The sequence below is a fragment of the Condylostylus longicornis genome, unplaced genomic scaffold, assembly GCF_029603195.1.
Source record: "Condylostylus longicornis isolate FDR11 unplaced genomic scaffold, ASM2960319v2 ptg000080l, whole genome shotgun sequence".
Lineage (NCBI taxonomy): Eukaryota > Metazoa > Arthropoda > Insecta > Diptera > Dolichopodidae > Condylostylus > Condylostylus longicornis.
Window position 1 is genome coordinate 86637 of NW_026578048.1, and position 16026 is coordinate 102662.

At 27.0% G+C, this 16026-nt stretch overlaps 1 protein-coding gene across 1 annotated transcript in view; it reads left to right on the forward strand.

Annotated features, from left to right (window-relative positions):
- Positions 1-16026, forward strand: part of LOC129613050 (uncharacterized) — a 93155-nt gene that overhangs the window by 13115 nt on the left and 64014 nt on the right. The gene's annotated exons all lie outside the window — the stretch shown is intronic.

Consider the following 16026-nt stretch of genomic DNA (forward strand, 5'->3'; position numbering starts at 1 on the left):
GTTGGCTGTATAAACTCTGTGCTACCATGACGAATGTTTTTTAAAAGCTATGCAAAAGAAATCACAGCTAAAACTTCATACGTATTTATTTTCATGTGTATGGTAAGGATGAAACAAGACAAATTCTTTTGAATTTGCGTGCCAAGCATAACTAGAACTTTATCAATCACTACCAAATTACACTGGAATAGTAGTCTTAGTAATGAAATATATCATTTATCTATCACGTTTACACCAAATTGTAATACTGTATGACAGTTACTCGAACTACTGCTTGGAACGAAAAAGCATAATAGACAAAACAGACATTTATAGCTACAGGCACTTATGCCTATATTTTAAACGCTTAATGTTTTAGCATTACAAACGGAATGAAAAATTTCTAATACCTTTGGAATATTCGTTCGTACGAGTAAAATAAAGGAATATCAATGCTCTTTTCTATCTTTAAAGACTTTTTAATTATATTTAAAAAGAAAATAAGAAATGGAAAAGCAAATTTTTTCTTAAAATTTACGTTTTTCGTTACTTCGCCTCCATATTTTACATATACTTAAAAGTATATGTATTTCTTCTTTTACTTTCTTTTCGAACTTTTGAAAGAAAAAGTTTCACATAATACTCTCAACTTTACTAAGCTTGTATAATGCTAAATTCATATGGATAAATTAAAATAACGGTATCTATAGAAATACCGTTCGTATTTCAACATTTAAATATTTCAAAATGGATCCCAAAAATTTAATTGATCTTAAAGAAAACAATATCTTGGAATAGTCAATAACTTGAAATATTTTGTTAAGGATTAAAATCGAAACGTTATTAGGAAGTCATAATATTCAATTTTCCTTCTCTATTTTTTTTAGGGAAAATTCGAAATAGAATCGCGTAATTTTGATTAAGTTAAATTTTAAATAAATTTTCCTAATTAAATAAGGTAAGATCACAAATGAAATTTAATATTCATTTATTTACTGAAACTCTGACTTTAAACTTAAATACATAAATACTATTAAAAAGATTTTTGTAACAATTGAATAATACTAGCCTGAATTACGCATGTCTTCTGAAATTAGATAAGATAAAGTTTGAACTTCTTTGAAGAAGTCACTTAATATTATGAAAATTCACTAAAATTTCTTAAAAATACTGTTAACTAATGCGACGGAAGGTTGATTTTTCAAATACATAATTTATAAAACTACTGTATAAGAGTAGTGGATTTTCATAAAAGTAGGCTCTTATTATTAAAGTGGATTTAAGGCGCTAGAAACCGAACTTCTCCGGAAAATTTTCCAATCCATTTAATGAAAAATTATATTTCAAGGATATTATTTTATTGAGATTTAAATTATTCTATTAAAATTTAAAATGAACTCCTAATAAAGATCCAATTTTCCACACTTTTTTCCAGTTGCAACAGAACTGACATACAGATAACGTTTGATAAATTGACATCTTATCAAAAATAATAGTTTTCTAAGCGAAAACATTTCTTAAATCTATTAATGAACATATTAAAATACAAATCAAATTATGAGTATGTGAATATTATTAAATGGGATGTCTTATGCAAATAAACTTGCAACTGCAATTTAGCTCAAATCAAGTACAAAAAGATTTGTTGATTTGTTTCCCCTATAATCCCAATATTTTCTAAATATAATATTTTCAACGGTAACACTATTTTTATATCCCTGGTAACATACTAGATAAATATTTAAAAAAAAATCAATAAAATTTCTAAGAATAAAGCCAAGAAAAGTTGGGACAAGTATAATTTGTGATTATAATTATTTTTTCCATTTAAAATTTCAAATAGGCGTCTTTTTGAATTTATTCATAAGGAAATGAAATTATAATTTATTCTGATTGTATTATCAAACAAATTGTAAGAAAACAATTCAGCGTCACAATTTCAAAATTTCAAAAATATTTAAAAACGAAGAAAAGATAGAGTTAAGAGTTGAATCATGAGATGATACTTGAATCATTCATGTTAAATTTGAATACTTTAGGTTTTATATAGCAGAAGTATGACTAAATTATTCTTGAAATTGTACGGCAGCTATTCCAACCGATACTTCAATTGAACCCAAATCAAGTATGGTTCATATCATGAGAAGTTATCCTAACCTCAGTGCGTTTTTGAGTTATTCCTAAAACGGACAGGAAGACTCACACACATAGTTAAATCAACTCAGATATCTACGTAAATAAAAAATATATTTATATATGTAGGTATTCGCATCTGAGACGCCTATTTCTTACAAATGAAGCGATAAATTCATAATACTCTTCGATTATTCTGTTCGTAATGGCATAAAGAAATCTTTCAATAAGGATTAGTTTAAAATTACCATTTTTATCTTTTCTTGCATATTTAAATTTCACCAATAAAATTCTATAATGTAAAAAGTTTTCAATTCAGAAACATTTTAGTGGGTTTTAAAATCTTGAAATTTTACTAAAGCACATGCTTTGTTTCACATTACGAGCTTAAATTATGGAATTTCTTGGAGTTTCTATTAGCAACTTTCATTTATTAGCCTTAACTTTTCTTTTGCTAACTTTGTTTTCTACTTTAAAGAGGGTATCGTAGGCGTCATTGTCAATTTGGTAGAATATGTCAAATAAAATCATGTAAAAAATTTTTTAATATGTTTTATTATATTTTACTTTACGATTAAATTATGATCTTAATTTTTTTTTGTAAAAAACTGGTTTTTTTGTAAATTGGTTGAGAAAAGTTTTTTTTTTCTAAAATTGAAAAAAAAATTAAAAAAATTTTTGAGGAAAAACTTTTACCAGTACTTAGCCAGTAAACAACTTAACTACCAGTAATCGGCCAATCCAAAGGTAAGATTTACAAATTATTAAAAGTTGTAAATCTTACCTTTGAATTTTTTAATTCATTAAAAATTTTTTTAACATCTCTTGAAATACCAAACAATAAAAACAAATCTCTAGCGGCAATGTCAATGACAAAAAATAGCAGAGTTCACATGACTTCTTTTAACGGTATATCTCATTAGTTGGTACCGTATCTCTTTTTTCAAGAGATTTTGATATGTTTTTCGATGATGACAGGAAAAATTTTCTAAAGCAAAAGTTGTGAATAAAGTAGTCTTAAAAATTGTATTCTGAAATTGTATTGCGACGAAAAGTGTTCTTGTATTTGCGGCATTCTTAATTAACCGAAAAAGAGAAGACCACGAACAATGTTTGATAACATAAGTCCTGGCTAACATAACATTAAACGTTTGCACCTAGAAAAGCTTTAAAAAGTAAATCTGCCTGAAGATTATTTCGAATAAAACAAAAAAACTAAAATTGCAACTAACTCCTTAAAACTTTTGTTCATGTCTGTAAATTTAATTAAATATATAAGAGATCATTGTGTCATTATACAAAATCTCTAAGTTTACATAAAAAAAAATTTAAATATGAAAACAAAAACATAATCACCTTACATCATAAAAACAAGAAAATTATTATTTACACCATGTCTCACTATACACTTCAAACCATACTTACACTTTTTCTATCGACTTTTATTAAAGCAGCCGTAAAATTGTACAAAAAGAGTATAGAAAGCAGTAAAAATATTTTTGGTGAATAATTACTAATTAGAAACATAAAAAATAATTAAAATTCTTGTATTCTTAACAAAATTTATTCCATAAAAAATTTCCTTTTTCCCTTTTTCCCATTTTCTACATACTATTTCCTACACATTTATGTTTTAATCCTTTTTGTAAAATATTTGTATATAAAAGTGTAAATATTTAGATCCTTAAATATTATTTTAAATGGAATTTTCAACGAATTTTTTTTGTATGTTGTATGATGAATTTATCATAAATATTTTCTATATTAACGTGTTTCTAACTAAGTGGCTCCTTATACCGTTAGAGGTATTGCTTTAATTTTTTTGTTAAAAAAGTTCAAAAGAAATTTGTTTTATATTGTTCAATGGGTTGACTATTATACTTAAAAGGAAATTGACTAGATATTTAAAAAGAAGTAAAAACGTTTCAGTCGGTATAAACCAATTTAATTATACTCCAAACCTTTCATTGTTGTACAGCAGTTACTTGAATCTGTAAAACCATTCAATAGAAATTTCACGGATATGTCAAACCTATAATTGGACACACGACTGCCAAGTTCCATGAATCTCACTTTATTATTTTTCCAAATATTTATAATTAGCTTTTTATGGAGTTGTATGGCAGCCACCTGAACAGATCGCATTAGAATTTTTAAAGCTGATGTAGAATGTAATTAGACACACATCTACAATATTTCATATTTACACCTTTATTAGTTTTTGAAATATTTTAAATAAATTCTTTGAGTTGTATGGCAGCTACCTGAACCCGTTGTCCGAATTGTTCCAATTACAATAGGATTTGTCCTTGGCACACATGAAACAACTTGTGAAAGTTTGGTGTCGATTGCAGTATTCGTTTTAGAGTTATTGTGCGATCGGACGAACGAACGGACGGGCGGAAACGACTCCTTCAAGTAATTACAAATTCCATACCACAGTTAATAAGGTTGTAAAAAAAACATTTCACAATATTACTATTGTGATTTTAGCTCGCAACTAATTAATACCAGAACTGTTTTATAACATTACCAGATTGCAATTATAATAAATTAAATATTTTTTATTCTGTTGCATATTTTCGTGAGGCTATTTTAATTTAATTTAAAATAAAGAACACATTTATAATCCATTAAATCGAATTAACAAGCGCTTTATGATCGCGTTATAGTCGCGTTATAACAAAGCCACTTCGGTACTTAATAATAAAATTGGTTGCAATACATTTATGGTAAATAAATGAAATGTGAAAATTCATGTGAAAATTCAATAACCTTCCATCTCTTTTACGACTACGTTTGACAAACTTTTTGACTATTTTTACTTCATTTCATTAAGGCCCAACATATTATTATACAGATAAATAAGAAGGGTGAGAAAGTTTTGAGTGCTGAAGACACAGTGTTATATTGCATAATTAGCTTAACATGACACACTCTTGTTATTAAAATTGTCATTTGTCATTTCTCAAAATTCTTAAAAACTTTTTAATTAAATTAAAACAGTTAAAATAACAACATAAAAATTCTCATCAGTCTTTGGGTTAAGTTTAACAATCAAAAACTCATCATGTGTGATATTGTGTTGAAGAAAAAATTTTAAAAAATAAATAAGCAAAGACAAAAAAAAACCGAATAAATTTGTCATGTTAAAATGAATAAGTTTTCCATATTAAAATAATTCAGTCTAATTTTATTGAAAATATTAAAAAATTTTTAAATTTTTAAGAATGTTAAAGAACTTATTTAGTATGTGTTATAAATTCTTAGAAATAGATTAGCCCAAAAAAGGGATTGAAAAGCAAACCAAACCGTGGCGAAGCAAACCGATATGACAAAGCAACCGACTCAGCTTTTACTTTACAATCATACTTTACAAATCATAATTAAACCACCTCGATTCCAAACAAATATCCCAGAGATATCCCTAAGAGAGTTGGGATATCAACATTAAGAAAGCCCCGTCCTAAACCACCTGCACCTCCTGATACTCAGAGCATGTGTGTTTAACACAGAATGTGTGTTTAGCAAATATTGAATATTGAAGAAAAAGTTTGAATATTAAGGAGCTTACAATATTGAACAGTTACAGGTAAATTAAAATTAGCTATTTAACTTCCATGTTATACATGAAATATAGTGTTCTTTTCGCTCCAATTGTCTAAAAATATTTAATAAATTCAATTCTTCAAAATTTTTAGAAGTAAATCTCATGATAAAATTACCATGAATCGAAACATATAGACTCGGTATATTGAAGTTTCTAAAATTTTGCAAAAACTAAAATGAAATTCTGTATAAGATTCTAAATTTTTTTTCTTTCTTATTTATTTAAGCTATTACCAGCTTACAAGACACATAATTGACATCATATAAGTTAACATCTATCTATATATATTATTACAAAAACATTACATACACGTCTATAATTCTCACACTTCGTTTACATTTCATATGAATAGCCTTTTGAAATAAGAAAAACAAAGGAAAAGAGATATTTGAGGGCTTAAAACAAAAGAAGATCAAAACTATAACATAATAATGGAATTTTATTTATTTTCCAACATACTTGAACAAAAATGTGTAAGACACAAAGTATGTGTATGTATACACATGTCAAAATATCAAAATAAATCCTTCTTTAGGTTTGAAGAATAATGACATAACAAAATATTAAAATAATAAAAACAAAAGGGAAACAAGTAAAAACGTTTCAGTCGGTATAAACCGATTGAATAATACCCTGCACCTTTCGTTATTGTGTAGCAATTACTCGAACCTGTGAAGTCATTCTATAGAAACTTCACGGATATGTCTGACCTATAATTGGACATCCGACTGCCAAGTTTCATAAATCTGACTTTATAATTTTTCCAAATATTTAAAATTAGCTTTTGGAGTTGTATGGCAAGTACCTGAACCTGTCAAACAATTCCATCAAAACTTCACAAATATATCTGATCTACAATCGGACACACAACTGCCAAGTATCATGAATCTGACTTTATTATTTTTCCAAATATTTAAAATATGCTTTTGGAGTTGTTTGGCAAGTCCCCGCACCTATCAAGCAATTCCACTAAAACTTCACAAATATATATGATCTATAATCGGACACACAACTGCCAAGTTTCATGGATCTGACTTTATTATTTTTCCAAATATTAAGAATAAGCTTTAAGACTTGTATGGGAGCTACTCGAACCTGTCAAGCAATCCCATTAAAACTTTAGAAATATGTCTGACCTATAATTGGACACACAACTGCCAAGTTTCATCAATCTGACTTTATTATTTCTCCAAATATTTAAAATTAGCTTCTGGAGTTGTATGGCAGATACCCGAACCTGTCAAGCAATTCCTCTAACTTCACAAATATATCTGATCTATAATCGGACATCCAACTGCCAAGTTTCATGAATCTGACTTTATTATTTTTCCAAATATTTAAAATTAGCTTCTGGAGCTGTATGGCAGGTACCCGAACCTGTAAAGCAATTCCTCTAAAACTTCAGAAGTATATTTGACCTATAATTGGACACATGATTGCCAAATTTCATGAATCTGACTTTATTATTTTGCCGAATATAAAAAATTTGCTGTTGGAGTTGTATGGCAGCCACCCGAACCGGTGCAGCTATCCCATTATAATTTTTAGAGCATGTGTAGAATATAATTGGACACATGTGTACAAAGTTTTATATTTACAGCTTTATTAGTTTTTGAAATATTCAAAATAAACTCTTTGAGTTGTATGGCAGCTACCCGAACCCGTTGTCCGAATTAGTCCAATAACAATAGGGCTCGTCCTTGGCACAAAAGAAAAAACTTGTGAAAGTTTGGTGTCGATTGCATTATTCGTTTTTGAGTTATCGTGCGAACGGACGGACGGACGGACGGACGGACAGACGAACATGTCTAAATCGACGCAGAATTTTACGCTGAGCAAGAATATATATATATGTCCATACCGCAGATGACTCCTTCAAGTAGTTACAAACTCCGTACCAAAGTTAATATACCCTTCACGAAGTGCAGGGTATAAAAAGCTGGAAATTCATAAAAAAAATAAATAAATTAAATGTGTTAAAAAAGAATAAAAAAGAAAATGACAATCTTCTAAATAAGTAATTTAGGCCAGCTATAACCTACAATGTGAACCGCAATCATAAAGAGATTCGGTTACTTTACTTATATTTATATTTTTTTTTATTCCTGTTACTTCGCAACTTGGGGGCTTAGGGCTTCGACTTGAAGTCTCCATTCTTCTCTGTTCATTCTAGTTCATCGCACCGGAATCCCGTTTATCTATTTAGTTCTTGCAGCACTGATCTTCTCCATGTTAAAGAGAATTCTAGGTCAGCACCATTCTTGTTATGACCAATTCATTTCCATTTTCTTCGAGTGATTTGCTTCATTATAGGCTCTACGGCCAAAATATTCGGCATATAATGACTTACTCTTATTATAACTTTACTTATATAAATTAATATACATATATATATAAGATGCCTGAAACGTTAAACAAATTACATTGAAAGACTCGAAACGTTAATCAAATTACAAATTTAAGGAGGAATGACCGAGTCACGAGACCTTAGCAACGTTTCATTTGAGGGCATATAACACTCTTTATGTACGACTATTATTTTATGTATAATACTCCCAATTATAACAGGTAATACATAAAAATAATAATACAAATTTATTCCAGTAGATGCCTTTGCATTTTACTATCTGTAAAAAACTTCAAGTCTCCAATATTTATAGGTTAGTTCTTCCTTCTTTGTAACAGTTTCCAATTCAGCACGATTCCCAACCACTCTGAAGTACTTGGTTTGAAGTACTATACTTCATTATTACGAATTAAAGACAATAACTCTATTTTGCAGCCATCTTTATTTATTTCTTTTCTTTTATGCTATTCATTTTACAGCTTGCAGAAACCCAGAGATTCTACACGTATATATTCGATTCCCATGAAAGTTTCTCGCTTTTGTTCTTTAACAATTTTGATTTGTTCATCTAACTTCATAAAAAGTAAATACGAATTGAGGAATTGGAAATTAGATGACGCTATCATTACATGCATATCTGAAAAAGCTCTAAAGCAGTCAAAGTTATAAACATTGTTTTGTTTAGTTAAAAAATAAAAACCAACCAAAACGAATTTAGTAACTTGCAATATAACAACGGTCTTGTTTAAAATTAACGTTAAAGTGATTTTTTTTTTTTGCGGAATTGAGCAAAAATTTTCTATACATGTGAATCTGTATATAATATGTATCCAGTACAAGTTAACAAAAAGTAAATTTAAAATATTCTTGGAAATTTCAATTTATTTTGCCATAAAATTTTTCATCGGTTTACTTAAAAAATTTTCTTGTGTTCCCAAATAATTTGTTTTGCTAAAAAAAAAATATTCATTTTACAATATTCGATTTTCCGGTATATTTTATTTAATCTATAAAAATCTCTCCGTTATTCCATAAAACCATATTAAATAAAAAGGATACGCACATAAATGATGCACAAAATACGATCACCAAAAAGAACAAAAAGCAAAAAAGAAGAGAAACGGAAATTTCATTACCGGTACTAAAAACATCAAAGTAAATGTGTAAGCATAAGGATAAACGCACATTTCATCGTTACCAAATTTAATAGAAAAAAAAAATTGAATTATTACAGATTTTTTCCATTATCCTGTTATGTATATGTTGATTTTGAGGAAGAGTTTTGTGAAAAGTTATGCGTTACAGAATTGTAGAATTTTTTTTTTTAAATTTCATATCAAAATTGCCAAATTGTATTGGATTTTTAAATGATTTCAGTTACTGTATAAAAATTTAGAAAAATCTTGACTTGGCCTCTTATAACTTTGTTTTAAGAATTTAACATTGGACAAGCAATAAGAATGGAATTCTGTAGTTGCAGACCAAATTATTTAAATTTATATATTAAAGTCCAGGAGTCACGAATAATATTACAAGAGGTGATCAAATTCAACTCCAATGGGAATTTACATGAAAGTTTCTTATTAATCGAATAACTCTAACTACCAATGTCGATGTAACAATATTATTTAAATCAAAATGTTAATCAAATCAAACTATTTCAAAATTTGACCGGAAATTTTTTATATGAATGCTTACCACCACTCCCTTGCAATTTTAATCTTATCCCTGAATCAGTTCGTTCGAATAGGTTAAGCTATGAATTTAAGCGATTGAAGTCGAAAAATTTTAACACTTACAAATACAATACTTTAAAAATATTTCAAAATTAGTTCTTTTTATCACTTTTCCAAAAAAAAAACATAGAAAATAAAGTTGGGTCAAACCAATGGTTTGTATTGTAGCACTTTTCCCTTCAACAAGTGAAAATTCTGCTTTTAAATACAGTCTATGTATAGCAATCACACTATTATAATTATTTTCATTCATATACAAAACTATTTCTATGATTGCATATATTTAGGATGACGCATATATGCAGTCTTTGAAATAAAGCAAAAATTAATATAAAAAGGGGTTAACATAATGCTCGATTCTAAAGGTTAATTGTGTGAGTTAAGAAAAATAATTATATTTTTTAATTTCATGGAATTTACCGTTAGCTTTTTGCGTTTATAAAAATTTGGAAAAGCTTGCGGTTTCGGAAATATAAGGTGTCAAAAATTCAAATTTTACGAATTTCAAGAGGTGATAACTTGAGAGGGGGTGGAGATGGAAAAAAATTTTCTTCTAACAAAATGAACTATTTATTAATATCTAAAAGCTCCTAAAATTTCAAGCTTCTACAGTCTGGGGTCTAGAAGAAAAACGACATCAAAAATTTGGAAAAAAAGGACTTTAAATAACGGTTAATTTGAACGGCCATTTTGTTTTTAAATTGAACTATAGTATACCGCGCAAGGGAAAGCAAGCCACTGCCTTTCTGCGTTTGCAAAATTTCAAAAATGCTTATGGTTTCACTGCAACAAATATTTAAAAAAGGCCATTTTTAGGGTTTTGGGGGGGTATAACTTCTAGAGGGGCGGAGATAAGTAAAAATTTTGTTCTACGGAAATAAGTTTCTAGTGAAGATCTATGTACGTATTAAATTTCAGCTTTCTATCTTCAAACGTGTAGAAGTTTTGTAAACAGACACACGGACAGACGGACGGACGGACGGACGGACAGAGTGAAACTAATAAGCACTTTTTTCAAAAAATTTTTTGGAAAAGTGCTAAAAAGTACCTATTTGTTCGTTCTTCTGTCCGTGGATCTGTTTACAAAACTTTTACACACTTTATTGTATCTCGAAATTTGTAAATTTGGCATTTTCGGCGCCTTATACTTCCGAAACTGGAAACTCTTTCAAATTGCTATTAAAATAAAAAGATAACGGTAAATGTCATATCGTTAAGAAATGAAAGGTAACTGTTAACTTATTCGACCATTACGTTAACACCATTTAAAAATTTTTTTGTATCGTCCTAAATATATGCAATTTTTTTAAATATTTTAGTATATGAATGAAAGTATTTTAATAATATAATTGATTGTTTGTAATAGCAATATTCTCACTTGTTGGAGGAAAAGGCGCTACTTTACAAATCGTTGGTTCGACTCAACTTTATTTTATTTTTAATAACTCGTTTCATATACAATAAATGAAAAAAAATATTTTATCAATGCTATAAAATGCATCCAATCATACGAAAATAAAAACTATGATTAAAAAACAAATCAAAAATAAAAAATTTAATTTATAAATTTCAATAAATTTCTGTTTTTTGATCATTTCCAATATTTTTGTATGTTATTTACAAATAAGAATCAAAAAATAACAAAGTTATATCGAATGAAAAGTATGGTATGTAAAATAGCACATTTTCCAGAAAAACAAAATAACAGAACAGAACAATGCTACTTGGGTTGGTTACAAATTTTTGTTAGATTTTTCCCAAAATGAAAATATTTTATCGCTATCTTTTCAATTTATGATAATTTGACTTCGAAGGTGGAATAAATTATAAATTGTTTGGTTTTAGTGTTCTATTAATTAAAACATATGGAAAAATTTTATTTAAATAACACAAGAAAACCAATCTTATTGTCAAAAACCGGAACTTTTTGACAATGGGCGAAACATCGAAAAAAAGTTTTGTGTACTATCTCAGTATGAGATCTACTTCTTTACAAAAAAAATCGACTCCTTCTTTCAAACTAACCTATTCTCTTTATTAGATTGTCATCGGATTAAACGAAAAGGTAAACTGAGAAATATATTTTTTTTTCCAAATTGTCTTTAAAATATAAGCTACATACATTTGTGCTAAAAGTAAACTTTTAATACTAGTTTGGAGAAATTCATATTGAAAAAAAAATTTAATTAATTTCTCTTTACTAAAACTGATTGCTTTACATAGACAATAAATGAAAAATATTTTTAGATTTCTCTTCATTTTTTTATTTGTTTTTTTTTTTTCTAAAAAGGCAAATTCAATTTTTTGTTGTCTGAAAAAAAATTCCTTTATATTCTTTATTCATAAATATAGAGAAAAATGATAAGAGATAAATCATAAAACATTGTTAATTTAATATTTGCTTTGTCTTAAAAGAATTTAGTCCTTTGACTTTATAAACATAGCGAAGCCTTGAAAATGCTGATACAAAGAAAAATGTTTGTACATATTCTTTAGATATTAGATTATTTATTTTGTATGTTAAATTAATATTCTGCTACGCTTGACAAAACTTTATCAAATCTTTATTTTATACAAGTGTTTTCGTTGTTTAACAAATTTTTATCCCAACTTGCTACCTAGGAGAAGGCAACATACATAAGACGACTTTCCCTTTAAAAGAAAATTCCCTTTTATTCGGAATTAAAATAATTCTATTTCTGTATATCACGATCAATTATAATATATACATAATGTGTAATATTTAACTCTGACAAAGTTTGCACTAAAACGATAAAAATCTTAAATCCCTTAAATTAAAAAAAATTTACAAAGCCTTCAAATCATAAATTATGAGATAACAAAAATTTATTTAAGAATTTGTTTGACAACAATTTTCGACAAATATGCGTTTCTCTCGTTTGTCTGTCTGTCAGACGGTCTGCGCATTTCTGCTTTTCAAGTACTGCTGTATTGTCAATTCGTGGAAAATTTCCAATCTTTAAGGAATTTTGAAGTCAAAAATCGTGGGAAATTCCATTGAAATTATATTTTCTCCATTGGAAATTCTATCGAAAATGGGATTTCAAAAGGGACAAAATAGGAATTTTCAAATTAAGTGTGAGAAATTTCGCGAGAAAGAGTTGGCAACACTGGCTGAACCGTTTTTATGAAACTTTATAAGTGAGTTTCCTTTACGGATTGAACAGTTTGATCAACTTTTGGAATATATCAAGCCTATGTAACTAGACCTTTATTAAGAACTATTTTTAAGAAATTTTATATTTAAGTCTCTGACTGACAATAAAGAACCACTAAATTTACCGAGAATATCATGGCTCGGAATCTAAACTTCTTACAAGAGCTTTTACTACTTAAATACTGTCATATTTCAAATACATTTGCAAATTCATAATACCAAAATCACCTCTATGCCTCTGTAATAATCATAATACATATATAAGTGAACTTATATTATGGTAATTTTTATGAGTTTATACTTTAAACATCTTGATTTACTTAAAAGCTTTATTAATTTAAATTCCATCTCATTTAACTAATTCAATTATTTTATATAAAATGTATAATTGCACAATGATTTTAATATTCAATGAAATTTAAATATTTATGTTATGTACTTACATATATAATCCCAAACAGATTAACATTTTGCCATCAATTAATAACAGATTTTATTGCATAAAAATTACTAATAATTTTTTATTATTGGAATTCCAATTTATCTATAAAATACAAGCACAATTGAAGCAAACACACTCACATATTATAAAATTTCACTTTTGTTATAACACACTACTCGTATACATATTGTATATGTATGTAAAATATATTTAATTACAGTTCCCATGTGTTATAAATTAAAATTGATTTGCATTTATTGATTTTTAAAAATCGTAAAAATATCAAAGCTGAAAACGCTTCAGGAAATTTTTATAAACAATTTCAATTTTTTTTTTAATAAATGAACAAATTAAAACATTTATTTTAAAAAATTTTTTATACTTCACTCATTATTGAAAGTGATTGTAGTAAAATAAATAAATAAATAATATTGAAGCGTGTTATTTTGTAAAAATAAAACAAAAAATTTTAACAAAAGTGTTGAATTTTTTGATTACCATTTTAAAAGAAAATTCTCAAAAACGTATAAATGAGCGCAGATGTTATTAATTTATCCAATATAAAGCATTGCATACAGGCTGTTAAATTCAATAGCGAATCAAAATTCGGAGCGTTTTTTTGTCGAAAGCATCAATCAGGAACATCTAAATTTCTTACTTGTCAGAATTCGCATACCCATGATGAAACTCCTGATGGTTCGCATACCCATGATGATACCTATGATTTAAATTTATTAAGAACACTAAATTTCAAACAGTGTTATTTAAGTCGAATAGTTAGCAAAAGTTGCGGGTTTCTTTTAAATTAGATAAGATCACGTTAATCTTCTTTGTTCTTCACTAATGTTAGTGTTTTTATTAAAAAAAATACATAATTCGATTTTCTAAAATAACTCAAAATTTTTACTAAAACAATTGCATCCTCATATAATTGTAATTTGACGTAAATGGCAAATAACTTGACATAATTGACGGATGACTTCTATCTTTTGACGTAATAAACAGATAACAAGATTGTTCACTAGAAAATGCGTGTAGAACTGTATAGTGCTTAAAATATTGCATCGCTGTACTTCAAGTCTATATACAATCTGAAATACAAATAATTAAATTTATAGTTTTCTAGAAGTAATTAAAAAATATAATAAAAAATTTAGCTAAACACATAGAAAAGCTTCTGAATATTAGACGCCATCTAAAATAATTTTCAATCTTTCAAATTGTTAATTTATAAGGCATAAAAACTTTGGAAACAAATTAATAGTTAAGTAAAATCAGAAATTTTTTCTCGAAGTGTAGATATACGCAAAGAATCCATTTACAACAATTTTTATTAATAGACTGTTTACAGAATTTGTTTACCGATCAATCAATTAAAAAACAAAAAATAATTTTGTTTCCTTCTCAATTTTCTTTTCAAAATTTTTAATTATGATAGAAAATTAGATGACCAAAAAATTGAAAATTCATTTTTATTTTTCAATCATTTTAATATTTGATTTTTTTTTTCAAAAAATTAATATTTTTGTATATTAAACAAATAAACATTAAAACAGTAGGATATTTTCACATTTTTCGTCGTAATTTTAGTTATGATGAAATAAAATAATAAGCTGTTTGAATTTATATAGCAATTTGTATAGTGTAACGATTTCTATTGAAAAATGAATACATATAAGACAAATTCAGGAATTTGGCCACTACAGTTTTTTGTGACCAAGGCAACTGAATTTAGAAAGTAACAATTTTGAATCGGTTATTCGAACACTCCTCATCAATAGGAGATATATCACGTCTACGTTTGCTATTTTATCCCTATTAATTAGAGATTTCAAATAGTCGTAAATGTGATTTCAAATAATCCCAACAGAAATAATCAAAAATTATCATTGCAAACTATTTTGGATGTCAATTGACAAATCTATGTCTCGAAATAACTTATCGCCAAGTTTTTGCTTTAATAATTTGACAATCGCTAAAGCGACATTATTCTTATATAAGCTTATTTCCAAAGAAATTTTGTACCGTTTTTCATGTGCTAGTTATTTCAAAAAATTTCCCAGAGAATACTGATTATAACTATCAAAAATTGAATGTAATTTGACAGCTCGTATTACATTTCTGTAAATATCATATACAAAATTAACTTACTACAATATATATGTATACATACATACATAAACATTCAATCAAAGAGCGCAAATTAAAATTTGTATACATATGTATGTGCATATACATATTTTGCATGTGCAAAGCCATTAATCCAATACAAACATACATCAGATAAGATAAATTTATATACATATGCATGCATAAGCATGTACATTTATATATTAAGGTCATATTAAATATTAAAATAAAGAACGACAAGTTAAAAATCAATTTATAACCATTTAGTTGTGCCTTAAATAATTAATAACAAATTTCATCCTTTATGCTGTTATCATCAATTAAATATATATATAAAAAACAAATATGTATATACACATGTATATGTACAAGTTATAAATTTATATGTATATAGGCATATGAAGACAATCATTTATTTTTGAAATTATTCTGTCATGCAATTATATTCTTTCTTTTCCTCGGCTCTATACC